Genomic DNA, 15,617 nt, shown 5'->3' on the forward strand with positions numbered 1-15,617 from the left:
AAGGTAATTCTTAAAAATTTATTTTATAAGATTCCATGATGGAGTTTCGACCTTCTTTTACATAACTAATCTTTGCGACACACTTTTGTGCTACGATATGATCTCGGGTGTCGCTTAACTTATTTCAGCATTTTCTAAAATGTTTCATCATTTTTTAAGAAGGTCCGACATTTTTTTCAATAATCAAGTGTGTCGCCGGGTGTACAAATTGAGAGCAACTGATCTTAGTCCTGATTTAGCCTCTAAATTCATCTAACTACGAGATAATTCTCTAGATTGAAGTATGGTTTGGCGTTTTAGATTCGCGGAAGGAAGTTCATGGTCAAATACTGGATTAAATAAAGATTTACAGACATTTTATCAGTTAAAAATGAGAAATACACCCGACGTGGTAGTGAGATGTCCGTCGTTTGGATAAGAAGTGGATTCGATCACACAGTTGCTGTTAATACAGTTTACATGGACAATGGATAGTAGATATGTATCAAATGAGCTTTCCACAAGTACAAGTCATAAAAGATTTTCAGGACTAGACATGAATTTTCCGATAGTTCCCAGTCTCCGTCCCGATATCAGCAAACTTTAGTATCAAATAAACCAAAAATTGTGCTACAATCGAATTTACTTAGTTCTGCTGTTTATCGACGAATCAATTCTTCTTGGATATCTGAAATATTAGGTATAGAAATATCTGAAAATCTTTAGCAAATTGAAGAAATTTTGTCATTTTGAGACGTTATGACCCAAAAATGCCCTCCCTGGTTCTATTCAGTTTAAGAAATCGTAAAGGATTTATTCGTTGAAAAGCTGGAATTATTGTGATTCATTTAATGCTAATCTGTTTGAATTGTGGACTAATCCATAGAATTCAATATCTATCAATACACTTGACTATGCGTTCATCCCTGCCCGAGCTTGCAGAAGGTTTCGAAGGATAGAGCTGTCATCAGACATTCCCTACGCGCGGCAAAAGTGCCCTCGTGCTCCCCAGCCAAGGAAGTAAGTAAGTAAGTAATGCGTTCATCAAGCAAACAACCTCAAAGTTCTCCAATACTTGATAATATTTTTTTCTTTCTCCTCTAACACTTGCGAATGAGAAGATATAATCAACATCTCACATTCCATTCTCCCAAGGTGTAAAAATACATATATCTAAAGGAAATCAAAATAGAAGCAACAACAAATAAGAACTTTTCATTTCAATTAATGAGATCTCTGTGCCACTGTGAGTATATATATTTTCCTTTCTGCAGCATTAGACACAACGGCAAGGTCATTGAGAGAAAAAAATTTCGTGATGATCATAAAAAACTAAAAGTTGTCGTACGATATCCTCTTCTTATTAACGACAGGTAATTGTTAACAGGAAATAAGGCGCCAGCTGATTTACTTTATAAAATTCCTCAATTGATCGATTTTTACGATAAAAAAAAGTTTTGCTGTTTAATCTGCATCATCATCATCAACAGCAGAAATATTTTTCTTATTATTTCACGATCAGTACGATTGAATTATTGGCGCAGAGAGTTAAAGGAGTTAGAAGAACTACCACAATATCGATATTCGAATGAGTGTATCGTTTATTCTCACACTTTACACATCATCGTCATATACTATTGCGATTTACTTGCTCACTGTGCTTTTGTAGAGATCTCTAAATAAACATTTGGCGGCTTTAAGTGTGCGATCAAGAAAAAAAAAGAATTTCATTTTCTATAAATAACATACACAAAAAAAAAAGAAATGTTCAGTTTAAAGATTGAATAAAAAGAATTCGATGATGATGATAATGATGACGGGTAGGATTGTAGCAAAATATTACTGATGGAATTGTATAATAACATGTGAAGGTGATGTATTGAGAGCGATATTCATGTCACGCGGATCTTTTTTATGACTCAAAAATTTCCTCCTACCGAAAATATTGTGATTGTTGTTAATAATAGCGATGCAGTCTCGACTAGGTTGGATGAATATGAATATGGAATATGGAATATGAATATCAGTTACTTTGGCAGTGATTGTATTAGTATCGTACGAGATCAATCACATTTCTAGTAAGCAGACCAGGATACAACTGTTAAACTAGGATTGCAACATAGAGGTGCTCACAGGAAGAGATATGGGGGTTCTGAGGTGAATCTTCGAGACAAATCCACCCTGTTTCTAAATTTCTGAGTTCGATAGAGACATTTTCACTTCCTTTACCCTTTTCCCATAAAGAAATTCTTAGCCACACTCATGGTGTAACATTACGGTAAGGTAGAGTAGGTCATTGTTAAATTCGATAATAAAGATACTGACTTTGAGTCGGCAAGCTGTCAATTTAAAGATCGTTTTGGTTTTTTGGCGTCATGTACTTTCCTGATAGCATTTAATGTTCTATCAGTACTATAAAGTACTATAAGCCAACAACTATAAAGTACTATAAGGTTACCTTCTCATTCACTCCACTATTTGGATAGATCAACTGCTATCCGTGGCCTCTCTCAAATGACAGTTGCAGGTGGATCTTTTGCAGTATTTAAGCTACATTTCGTGTTTTGAATTAGCATTGTATCGATCATATCTATGTTGTCTTAAATTTAAATTCCAAATCCTTAACAGACAAGGACCTAGGTAAATTATATTGATATACTCATGTACTCATGCTTATAAGCACGCTAATCTAGGTGATCATCGGCCAATTCTTCAAAAATATCAAAAATTAGATAATCGATCGAAAATCCAACCTCAGATTGGCATGACTTTGTTGTATTTAAATCCAGCACCATATTACAATAAAGGTATGATTCCGGATTTCAGGTCAATTTCATAACTTATACAGTTCAGAGTAATAATGCTGTAGTTGGAGGAGAGACACAAGCTTGCTATACTGCCCTTGGTTGCAATTCACAATGTAAAAGCAAGTAATACTATTCAGGATCATCAAATACTCAAACTATGAAGCAGGATAGACCGGTATAGACCAAAAGATCCCTCAAAAATTATACAAATACCATTTTATATCGACTGTTTTGACAATTAAAATTTTTCATATTCCTGTTTTGCATAGTATAATGGAGCCGAATGTGAGAAGAAAAATATGAAAAACAAGAAAAGATTTTGTATGGAAGCAAATGTCAAAATCGCAATGTTCTTTTTCCCCACAAATCAAAACACCATCCTTCAGACTTCTTTTTTAAGATAATATTTCATAAATAAAACTTCTTAACAATTTTTTGCTTTCGCTTTATTATTAATGAAAATGTTTTGTATTTGAGGACGATGAGATGTGAAAAATTGTTTTGGATGTCTGCGGAATAATAAATTATCGTTGAGTCGTGAAAGTCAGATTCATTTATTATTGATAAAATTGTAAAATAATTCAATGAGATTTCTGTCAGATTGTGACTGTCCTTGATGGTTGTTTTTTGTTGTCATCTACTTTTACTTCTGACGGAAGTCAATGAATTTGGGTGGAAAATTTTTTTTTGTTTTTTTTGAGAGTTGACATGCTGTTATTATGATGAGAGATGTTTTTACAAGATTGTACTAATTTAGTCTAGCTAGATGCTTGATGTGAGCCATGTTTAGTCTTATTATGATAGATTGATTTGACGATTTGGTCATATGCTAATGTTAAAATTCGTTTAGGTGACAGAATGAGTTCAAGTGATGTCAAGTAAACAATTGGAGGAAATCACAGCCAAGCGGCGAACCACATTTTAACCTTCGTTTAACCTTTAATACAGCGACCATGCAGTGGCCTAACGTACTTATTCAACTAGAAGCCTAAATTTCTAATTCATATACACCTATATACTGTCTAAACATCAGCGAAGTTAACAGGAAAATTTGAATTGAACAGCGTTTGCTTAGCAATGAAAGCTTCGTTGCAGTCACTTGGAAGCTACTAACAAGCAACCCTGCGTGGTTTTAAATAAACTGTCAATTTCGAGGCCGTTTGGACCACATTTGAGTCAGTATCGTTCGTCACCGAAAAACGAAAATCAGATAATCGATCGAAAATCCAGAACCAAGAAGGCATGATTCTGATATATTAGAATCCAGCACTATACTAAAGTTACGTTACACTGATTTCAGATTTCCAGATTTCAGATCGACTTATCCTATTCAGGATAATGAGGATCACGATTCTTGAGTTAGTCAATGAATGAACTCAAAAAGATATTCTAAGTTTATTGTCATATTTTAAAAGAGATCGTTCACTTCTTATGCAACATGAAATATCGACTTTTTGATATCCTTTTCCCTCTCCATATCCAACGTCCAGAGGCTCTAAAGACGTAGCAAACTCTTGAAAACCCCTAAACGCGTTACGTAGTAAGTGATCCGTCTTTAATAAGCTTCCACGATTTCCAGGTTCTGTCCAGTATCGTGAAAGCCTTTTCACTAATGAGTTGTTAACATACCAACCAGGAATAGAGAGCAAATTTGGAATTATTTTGAGAATTCACATCCTTTAGATTATAAAGTTGATTTTACTGAGGACATTCAACTTAAGGCTCACTGCATATGACACCCAAAATAACACAAATCGGGGTAATCAACCATAAATTCAGGCACAAGATGGCTTAACCCTGATTCGGCGTCAGTTTCGAATTTGGTTTTGATCTGAGACCATGCCAGAGTCACACCGGCCAGTGATAGTCAATTTGTGCCTCATTTTCAAAAAATTAAATACAAAATACCCAAAAATTCCACTAAAAAATCGTCTAAATCTCAAAATTCAGCCTGAATTACAAATTAAATTCCTGAGGACAACAAACTACCGCTCTAATTTTAAATAACTAGAACACAAAAGCAACAACAAAAACAACAAATTTCAAATCCTCATACATGAACATAAAGTCGATCTATCAACGTAGACATCAAAATATAATAACAATAAATGACGATGAGACAATAATAAAAGAGATTCCGAGATCATTGTCTTAAAATCGACCGAGAAAAATGCCGCGACTATTGTCAGTCTTTAAGTTGAATGAAAAAAAATAAAAGAAAAAGGAAAAAAAAAATTCTAAAAATATTTTTCAAGTCTAGAAATATCCAAATGAGTTCATTTCTTTTTAATCCAATGAAAATTATATTAAGACATCTTGATAACATCAAAAGCATGCAAGTCTTGGTCTGAATATATACTGTAAAGATTTATAGTTCCATACGTCATTCCACAGAGGGAATCAAAAGAGGATTTGGATTAATTAAAGAAATTTTTTCGTTCATAATATATGACTAACAAACTAATATTCAGGCACAATTAATATTTTTATATTTTCTCAAACAAGTTTTTTTTTTTCACATTGATGAAATATTTTACGAGTATGCGAGAGAGAGGAGGGAAAATATTTCTTAAAATAAATAGCAAATAGTAACAGTCAGCAATGTGAATAACAAGAAGATGACAAAAATTAGTAAAGGATGGCGTTATTTATGGCTTATTAAAGCGCATTTCTGTTGATAGAATGAAGTCAATCTTATGCCAAGCTTCTAAGTTGCCCTTTAGAGCTCTCCTTTGATCAAAGCTCTTGCCTGAAGCAGTTTGTACGTGGATTTAACATTTTCTGGAAATTCGAAAATCAAATGTGGTGAAAATCCAGTTCCGGATCCGGTGTAAAGCCAGATTCTGTGTGTTATTAGCAAGGCACTGTCTTCCAGATCACTTATCTTTTCGCCTTTTTGACGTTCTTTTAATTTCTAAAGTCGTTTGAAACCAAAATCCTAAACTCTCGTCCTTATAGTGCTGGAATAGATATATACAATCAAGTTGCCCTGAGATATAACAAGGTGAAAAAGAGCGCATTAAGGTCTTGCAGATGATATACAGTGTGAAAATTGTCGTAAATCCTGCTCCAGATCAGCTTGACTATGAACTTTGACAAAATTCAATGAAATCAAGACTCATGCCAGAACCAGTTGGTCTGAGGTTGGATTTTGGGTCATATATTCGCCGTATGTTTTCCGCGACTCAGCATGCTACCGAATAGTCTTTTAAGTACAAGCTAGAAAAAAATTCGATACTAAATAAGTGTCAGCCCTAACTGGTAAAGAGCTTGCTTAAATAATACAGAAGTATGACTACGATACCTAAAATCGGTATAATTGCCTGTTAGGACATGTTATCTTCAGATGACAAACGATTGCCATGTCATCAATAAGGACAAACTGTCCACAAAACCCTCAATTCCTCTCAAAATACACGACATCAAAAAGAAAAATTATTTAAATCTATCATCAACATAGGTGACAAATTTTTATGGCATGACTAGTTTGTTGGAAATTGAATGAAAATTAGCTTGTAAGTAGCATCAGTTAATGACTGGATAAACAGCTTTTTCCACTTCTAATTCATTTCCTATTTACGACATTACGATCACATTGCCTACGCCACTCAATTTTAAGTGATCTACATCACTAAAATATTTTTTCCTTCGGAACGAGCGCGCACACTCACACAAAATAAGAAATCTCTGCCAAGATACTTGTTGCCGAAAAAAAAAAATATAAAAATTGTTGTCGTAATTTTCATAAATTTTATCAGTGAAGCGTAAACAGAAAAATATTTTTACTTCGTTATAGAAATTTATAGCACCTTTAGATTCATTCGCGACTTTTCTTTCTTTTCTATGATTTTTTTTTTGTGCCTTCTCATTTTCTGTGTAATAAGGGGTGGGGACAGAAAGAAAAGTTTCAACAAATTTTCGACAATTTTTTTTTTGTGACTTGATTTATTAGATGAACTTTTTCTATGAAAAATTTAAGATTGGGATTTTGAAATAATTTAATGGTGGTATGGTTATATCTGCCTATTATTCTTGATTTAGGATTTATGATTTTCGAATTAGGATCATTAAAATGTGTTGGGGGGAAATTTCTGGGTATGAAGGGAATGAGAATCGGCATTAGAATTTTATAATTAACAATCAGCCTTAACTAGGCTGACTAAGGACGAATATATACCGAAAAAGACGATTTATCACAGCATAACGATCAACAATCCGGCTCAAGGCTAGCTTGACTCAAGCCACAGGACAAATAAGATGAATTCCAGCCTCAAATATAAGTCAAGTCCATCTAAGACCATTTCTTTGCGATGTACTTTCCATAGCCATTGTTAATATAAAGCAATATCACCAACATGTCCAATTTTGAACTTTAATATTAAGCAGAATATCAGCCTAACTTTATCATACAGAATGAAAAATGCTTCAGCGTGTTAGAAAAAATTGATAATTCGAAGCAGATGGCATCAAATTCTATTGATGACATCAAATATAAGTATTTCGGGCTTACTAACTTACTTACTGGAGCCATGCTCCAACATGGAGCCTAGGTTATTACAAAAGACCTTGCATCTGACTTTGATACTGGCCACATCACAAAGCTTGTACAAATTCTCTGATTTGACATCTAATTGACATTCCCGCATTTTGAGCTTGCCATATTATTACTAACTGTAACCAGTAAGTAACTGGAGCTTATACTTCAATGAAAGGCTTCCTAACTGACTCAGTTGCTGTCTCAGTCACCTGGTTTATACGAATTCTCTGTACTCGCAACTTAAACTAGCATTTTATCACTTTTTTGCACCAAGTAACTTTTGAAGTTCCTTGCTGCCGTTTTCCGTACAGATCTAAGAGCGATGTAATAAACTTGTGTTAATAGCAATGACATTTTTCATCATTTTATATTACATGGCAAAGATGTACCCAGGAAAGTGCCTCTAATAACCATTACGAAGCAATTAAAGTACTCCTACTGTTTCTACATGATGGTTTCTTAATAGCTGCATTTTGCTGCTTGCAATACACAATTAAAATATAAAATATGATGAAAATATTAATTAAAAATTCAGCAATTCTTAAATATTCCCATCATAAACTCAAAGTTGAATCCTTCCTCAAATATCATTTAATGAAGATAAATCATCTGTTTTTATTATTTTTTTTTACAATTCATTTGATCGCTTTTATACCGAGAGACATAAATGAAGAAGGGTCCGTCATAGGCTCTATTGTAAAAACAGCAGATGCTGCTACTCGCAGCATTTGAAAATTACAAGAGTGCATCATAAATGGTATATTTTTATTTATGCCATCCATATGGACGCCAAAACAAGGATCAGACACTCCCAAAAGACAGTAATGTAATTGCTGTACTTGTTGAATTTATATGGAAGCACAGCAAGTAAGTACTATACTGTACTGAGTACTGAGTACAACAGACGCAGCATCCATTTGGTGTTAATTAAAGAGGTTCATAGGTGCCTTAAAAGATCCGTGGCTGAGCCGTCTTCATTTGTGTCGCTCGCCTCTAAAATGGGCTTATCATGTCAATAGAAGACCAGATGATGCCTCAATATTTAAAGTGACAACTGTTGACTTTCTGGATGGAAACAGATCTTGAGGCAGAACAAAGATCTCATGGGATTGCTGTGTGACCAACGATGTAACAGTGCTGGGAATTAGAATCTAACATAAGTTATCCAAAGACAGATCCAGCTTCCGACGAATTCTAAATGCGGCAATGATCCCCTGTACGCCTATCCCAAGGAAGTAAGTGAGTTAGCTGTGTCGCTCGGGTATGTAAATTAACAGCATCTCAAAAATAAGAATAACTGCAACCATCACCTGCAATATCACATTTCATTGTAATTGCTTAAGCTTTAAGCTACAGAATTTAAATTGCATCAATTTATATCCCACAGAGCCAAAATAATATTACACATGCTGTCATAAATACACTCTCTGTAATCCACCATGTGTAATTATCATACCGCCCATTTGCTAACAATGAAATGAAGATCAAACGTGATGACTATTCTTGAACTTTTTTTATTTCGGCATACCTTGAGTGTGAAGGAATCTTCTTGATCTTTTTTTATTTTGCTTTGAGGAAATTTTGCTTGATATTTTTATACATTTTGTAAGTGCCTTAAATAAGAATTATATATATTTTTTGTGTGCCCACCTTATGCTTCACTCACAATCATTTGTATCTAAAAATAACACGATAATGTAATTGTGCCTTTTGTTATTTTCGGTACAGTTTACCACTCATGAATGTCAATCTCATGTTTTTTTGTTATTTCACTTTTAAATCATCAAAAAATCAACGTGGACGTTCACAATTTTTCTTTTCTTTTTTTTTGTCAAGTGTCAAAAGGCTTCTTCATATTCATTTCAATTTAACGCTATGACGCGAACTATAAAGATTGAATGAACATGAAATGCACATTATTTAAATTGAATATTCTGCTGTCGTTAATTGAGGAATGAGATTATAAATAAGTGGACTCAATTTTTATTTGTATCGGTTTTGTCTATTGAGTATTTTGTGGGTATGAATCAGAGCAAGAAAATCAAGTGATTTTTCCCTTAGGAGGAATTTTATTTTAATTTATTTGATGGCTGTTTGGAGATTAGACAATGTATTATCAAGGATAAAGGAATTTTGTAGATGCTTTGGGATGGAACAATAAATTGCTAACCGCACTGCTGATTTTGCTCTTAGAAAACTTTAATCCGAGTGGAATATACTGCGATTAGTCAAACTTACTTCGCTGCCCAAACAGATCAATTGTGTTCCAAAACCTCTCATAGATGTTGCCTAAAACTTGCTCAATCGCTGGTTATCGCTTGCCAATTCTAGATGCACATATTTAGTTACTAAATTGACATTATATGGTTAGTTATTTAGATGCTAAGAACCTTTCTACGTGGATCGCCTTCTGAAGAGTTGCAGTACCTCTGGATTTGGAGTAAGACTAGCTTGGAGGATTCCTGATTTTATACAATGTGCATTTGAGCTTTTAATGATCAGGTCTTATGTTATTCACTAATTCTTTAGTTTGAAAATATTGCAGAGCTTGCAAGCATCGAGCAGCTCAGGTTGTTGAAATAGAAGTTTATCAACTGTCTACTCAAAAGGTAATCTGCCCAAAACTGCAGATTGTTAATCCCAGTTCCTGCAGTTTGTTGGCTCATTCTAATGGTGTTATAATCAGAAAGGAACGGAAATCTCTCTCATGTAGACAAAGATACTTTAAAACTAGTTAATGGTTACAGTTGATGACTAGTTAATTTAATTGTTAATAGGTTTAGGACTGCATCCTGCAATTCGCTCCCTCTTTATGCATCCTCAAATCCACCACCATATTTGATTTTGACCAAAACCTTCACAAGATCAGCTTTAAAAAATTATGAAAAACTGTCTCATTTTCTTCATCTTATGACTTAAAATTCTTCTCATTTAAAAATAAAAGTATGAAAAAAACAACCTGATGCTAATGATTTTTGAAAAAAAAAAAAGTCAGGAGAGTGGCAAACAAAAATTGTCGAATTTGTTCTATTTTTATATTCACATATGAGTCGTTCATGCTCAAAAAAATATTTCTGTTACTGAATAATGGCATGGCTTGAAAGAAATTTGTTGCTTCTTATTTCACAGCCAATTCGTCCAGAAAATTTGCATTATTTTCTCATCTCCATAAATTTTATGCTGAATTTTTTCTGTGCTAATGTAAACAATATTTTTTGTTATGATATGTATGTTCGCACATATGCAATTTACGCAGTGTGTTCAGCACCGATGATTTATTTATTCAAGATGAATTTTTTTCATTTTTTTGCAAGAAAAATTTGCAATTTTTGATTAAGTTCCTGGCGAAATTTTGCAAATTTCTTAATTTAAATTCCATATAAAATAAGCCATTAAGTCCATCCATGTCCCATCCCCTTGTTCCACCCACCAAAAAAAATGACATTTCTCATGCATCAAATTGTAAATAAATATTTCATTTTAATTTGACATTAAAAATGAGATAAAAATATTTTCTCGTGACACAAAATTTTAATAGCTTTTGTTGTTATGTTCCTTCGTTAAGTTTTTGACATTGACTGCATGTGACAGCATAAATTTGTTTTCATCCACTAAATTTTTTGCTTTGCTTTTGCTTTTCTTCACAACCACTTATTGTGCTTGACTTCACAGATGAGGTATGAAAAAAAAGTAAGTACAGAGCTTATCATAGGAAGAATATTGAGATTAGGGATGGTCATTTTGGGTTGTTGGATGTCTGGAACTGTCAGATTTTTAAGCTGTATGAAACGTCACAATAGGTGAAGTTACTGGTGAAATTAACAAATTTTGAAAGCTTTTAACAGGAATTAAAATTAAATATTCTTAGAAATTAGGCAAAATAGGAGCTTAATACAGAGCTGCTCAAACTATATACTCTGACACACCTATTTGTATTCGACAATCCAGTACAATTATAGTAATCTGGCCATTTATACGTTCTTTTCGTGGACAATCTATCTACCCAGCGTTACTCGTATTGAATAGTTAACATAACGGACATATACCAACTCTGGCAGTGAATGCAACGGTCCTTAACTTTTTGGTGTGTCGTCAGCTTCAGGTTAGCGGTAGAAAACGATAAAGTCAGCTTCTGGACCCATCTAAGAATGGCCATGGGTCACAATCATTGCAAAGCAGGCAATTATGTAAGTCGCTGTTTCGATGTCTTAGCCATTTAAAAAAAGGCCATGGATCACAATTGATCTGTGACGATAATGAAGTAAATAAGTCTACAATTCGCTGTCATGGTGTCTTGACCATGAATTTTGTACACAAGTCGCTTTTGCGACGATTTGAAGGCATTGTGATGTCACCATAAAATCGATTTTAACTGTTGGAGTTGACCGGGAAGGAAAGCTCATTTATTGTTAGTTCCAATGGCTTAAAATTGTCACTAAAGCATCGGTAAGCTGTCATTTCAATTTTGCAATTTTTACTGCTAAAAAATGACAAATTATCGACTCTAAAATGCAATAAAAGCCAATAAATCACAATTCAGATAAACAGCTTCATACCAAACATTTAAGATCCAAAAATAACATTAAAGTCATTAATTAAGAATGCATAAAAATAACACCTGTCCCACCAATAGATGACTTTCTTACAAGTTAAAACAACAAAATTGCGAAGGTAGATTGTTATTAAAAATATCCTGTAGTGTCTACATACAATATAATTATTTATAGACGATACACAAAAAGATGTGAGAAGATTGTCATTTGCCAAAATAACAGTAATTGAATAATGTCTTAAATAAAGTTAAATTATCAACCAACGGACGTTAATGTTATGTCAGATAAAATTATTTTTCCTCACACATGATGACTTTTGTGCCTGTAGATAAGCTTCTAGACTATCGTTCGTTTAGATAAAAATAAGCATAAACATTTAAGATTCTTTCTTTTTTATTTCCTGTAAAAAATTTTCTTTCAGTTTTTATTTAAGCTGATATTGTGAATATAAAGCATTAAATTATACGTGCTGTCTAGGATGCTAAAAGAAAATTTGTGTTCAACTTAACAAAAATAGAATGACGTCAAGCATAAGTTATGAATCACGATGATGCCTGAATTCTTTGTTTAACAGTCAAGTGTGTTTTTTCATAAACACGAGTCATAAACAGAATATTCAGAATTGCGTATGTTGGTGTGAATCATGCATTGGCTAGCTCAGTTCTCAGGCTTATTAATACAGAAAAATACTTGACAATAATTAGATTGATCTATCTCGATAGAGGATGTTGCCGAGCGACACAAATGAAGAAGGATCTGGAATGGAGCTCTTTAGGTTCTGCTAAACCTCTTGACCTATTATTAAATTGAAGCCGCCTACGTTTAGCAAACTTATGGATGCCAAATCGAGGAAAAACTCCCTTTATTAACATCAAATGGAAGGCGTCTAGGTATGGCGTCCGTTTGGCTTCAGACGGCAGCCCAAGACGACCGTATCGCTCCAGACGCCAGCCCGAGACGGTTGAGGTTTGAAAATGGACACATAAACTACACCGCTTCCATTTGGTGTTAATCTTAAAGGTTTTACAAAGCTTACTCATTTGTGTCATTCGGGGTTGAAGATATCAAGCATACATTGTATGCATCTATGATTTAAGAGTTGGCAGTATGTGAAATAAATAATCATGATAGCAAGAAACATAATAAAAACAAGTCAGTCAAGATATATGCATGTGATAGTCACTTTAAAATGAATAATTAAAGACAATTTCTCACGTATCTTTTAAACTATCAAATGCAATTGTTTTTAAGTTTTTAATTATGCTTACTTTGATTTAAATACATTTGAAACATACCTTGAATGTTGCGAAGCCAAACTTTACACTTATAAATTGAATTAAAACTTACTCTTGGGTTTTTAAGACACTTTTCTTTTATAAGTCGTTTGCAATTCCGAAGCATTTGTTTTTGCTGCATCTTGAAATTAAACTTGAATTAAACCAAAATTGGAGTATGGAAAAATATTTTTTTCAATTCATTCGCGTTTCTTGACTTAAATTTCCAGTTTTTCAACTATTTTCCACTTTGTTAACACTCTTCGAGCTTTAGTCTAACTTCTTTAGGATTCTTTAAACTTTGAAATCAATTGAAAATCACTAAAATTACTTAAAATATTTTGTTTTTCTAAATGTACGAATTAAAATTATCCGATCAACTTGAAGTTGGCTTTAAGTTTCGATAAATTTAACGAAATGAGATTTGAATTCATAATAACCGTTATTAATTCGAATTCAGAATTCTTTAGACTTAAGATGATTTGCTTTGTTATATGAAGCAACAAAGGAAACTGCTTTGCAACGACTTGATGTCGGTTCAATATTAAAGCTATCTTGTATATCGTCATCATGCCTGTTAAATGTACGCAATGGAGAGTCTTTTCAAAACATTCATAAAAGTAATCCATTGCAAATTTTAGCCCATTACCCTGAAAACAGTTCCTTTTTCAGAAACTGACCTGTCATCACCGGATTCTGCTTAAATCCGATTCTACTCTAGATTCAAGCCGGTTTGATGTCGAATTTTGAATCGATTAATTGATTTGTGCTATTTGGGTCAGTCTGGTGCCAACAACATTGTATTAATTCATTAAATACTAAAAAACCACTAAACGTTAAACTATTTTACAGCATACATCAGTGTCCTATCTACCATTAATTGTCAACAATAAACAATCGTGTAATCTGGTGTAATTCAATAAAAATAACATAAATTTTATCATGTTCAGTGCTTAATTTAATTTATGTCCATTGAAAAACTGCTCTTTTTCGTATAATGCAGTTCTGATAAAAAAGTTAAACAATTTTACAGCTGGGAGCAATTAATATAAAAATATATAAATTTAAGCAGCAAATGCCAGTGTCTCACGAGAGCAATTAATAAGATTTCAATAGTTTTCATTATAAATTTAAGAAAATGTCCTTTTTGAAGATAATAAAGTGCAATTGTCAATTAAATAATCGTCTTAAAAAGCACAAAAAAAATCTGTTTGTAAAGCACAACAAAATAAATTTTAATTGCTTCTTGTCGTTCACCTTAATTGTTTCGAGCTCGACGAGAAAATCAACTTGATGTCGTCAGTCAATTATTCATTTTGCTTGTCTTATATTTTACGCGCTGTTTTTCACTTGTTGTTCATCATATGACATCTTACTTTTTATTTTAATTAAATTTCATTTTCATCGGATCTTTTTCTGCTAATGGTTTATTATGCTTGAATATTTTATTTCTTATTTATATTCAAAGTGAATTTGTGGGAAATTTTTTAAGATTTAAGGAGTTTTGCTGAAAAATAAAATTTATCTTACAGATCCACAAAGGCGCAGATATGTTTATGAGGTTGCTGTGGGTAATTATTTTTTCGGAATGTAAGTTACGAGGGTGTTTAGCATGACCTGGGGTAATATTATTGAGTGACACAAATGGAGAAGGCATCGCTGCGGAGCTCTGCTTTATCTCCTTTATTAGCATCAAAATGAGGTCGTCTACGTTTGTTGTCCATATTTTACTTACTTCGCTGGCCATACAGAGGCCATACAGAGAGATACTATCTCGATCGAGTTCCATCCGATTCTTTTCATCCGGCCACGCGACCTTTTGCCATCTACAAAGTCCTTATTTAGCGTCCCTAAAGAGCTGATACAGTTCCATGTAACTTCTGCTCTTAAAAAGTTTGCCTTTCTTTTTAGAGTCAAAAATAGAGTAGCCAGAGGATTTTCGCAAAAAAACGGGACACTTTTGGAAAAAAGCGGGACACTTCTAAGTTTGGCAGCGTCCCGGCAAAAATACAAAAGATGGCCACCCTGGCCAAAAATGTCTCTAAAAGTCTATCTATCGAAGACCCCGATATACTGTTCGTCCGGAGCAGTCATGTTCCATAACTCTGACCGATAGAGCACAATTGGGCGAATAAGCTAAGACGCTTACACGGTGATTTTAGGAATTCTTGGAGTCCATATCAGTGCTAGTAATAGGTGGATTCCGTTCGATGTTAAAGGTTAAGCAGGACCTTGAATGACCGTTACAAATATTATTTTAAATCTCTTTTGTGAGCACTTTTAAATAAACTCAAAATCATTAAAGATTTAAAGACCCACTCTAATCTCCATCAACAAAAAATATAAAAAATATTTAATTACAGTAACTACTTTGCAAAATAATTTTGAAGCATGAACATTTTATGAGAAAGAATGGAGCGTGGGAACATTCGTTTCCTTGAATAAAACTGAAATTTTAATTTGCAAT

Source organism: Chironomus tepperi, unplaced genomic scaffold, assembly GCF_022539635.2.
Source record: "Chironomus tepperi strain 1889 unplaced genomic scaffold, CSIRO-AGI_Ctep_v1 contig_351, whole genome shotgun sequence".
Lineage (NCBI taxonomy): Eukaryota > Metazoa > Arthropoda > Insecta > Diptera > Chironomidae > Chironomus > Chironomus tepperi.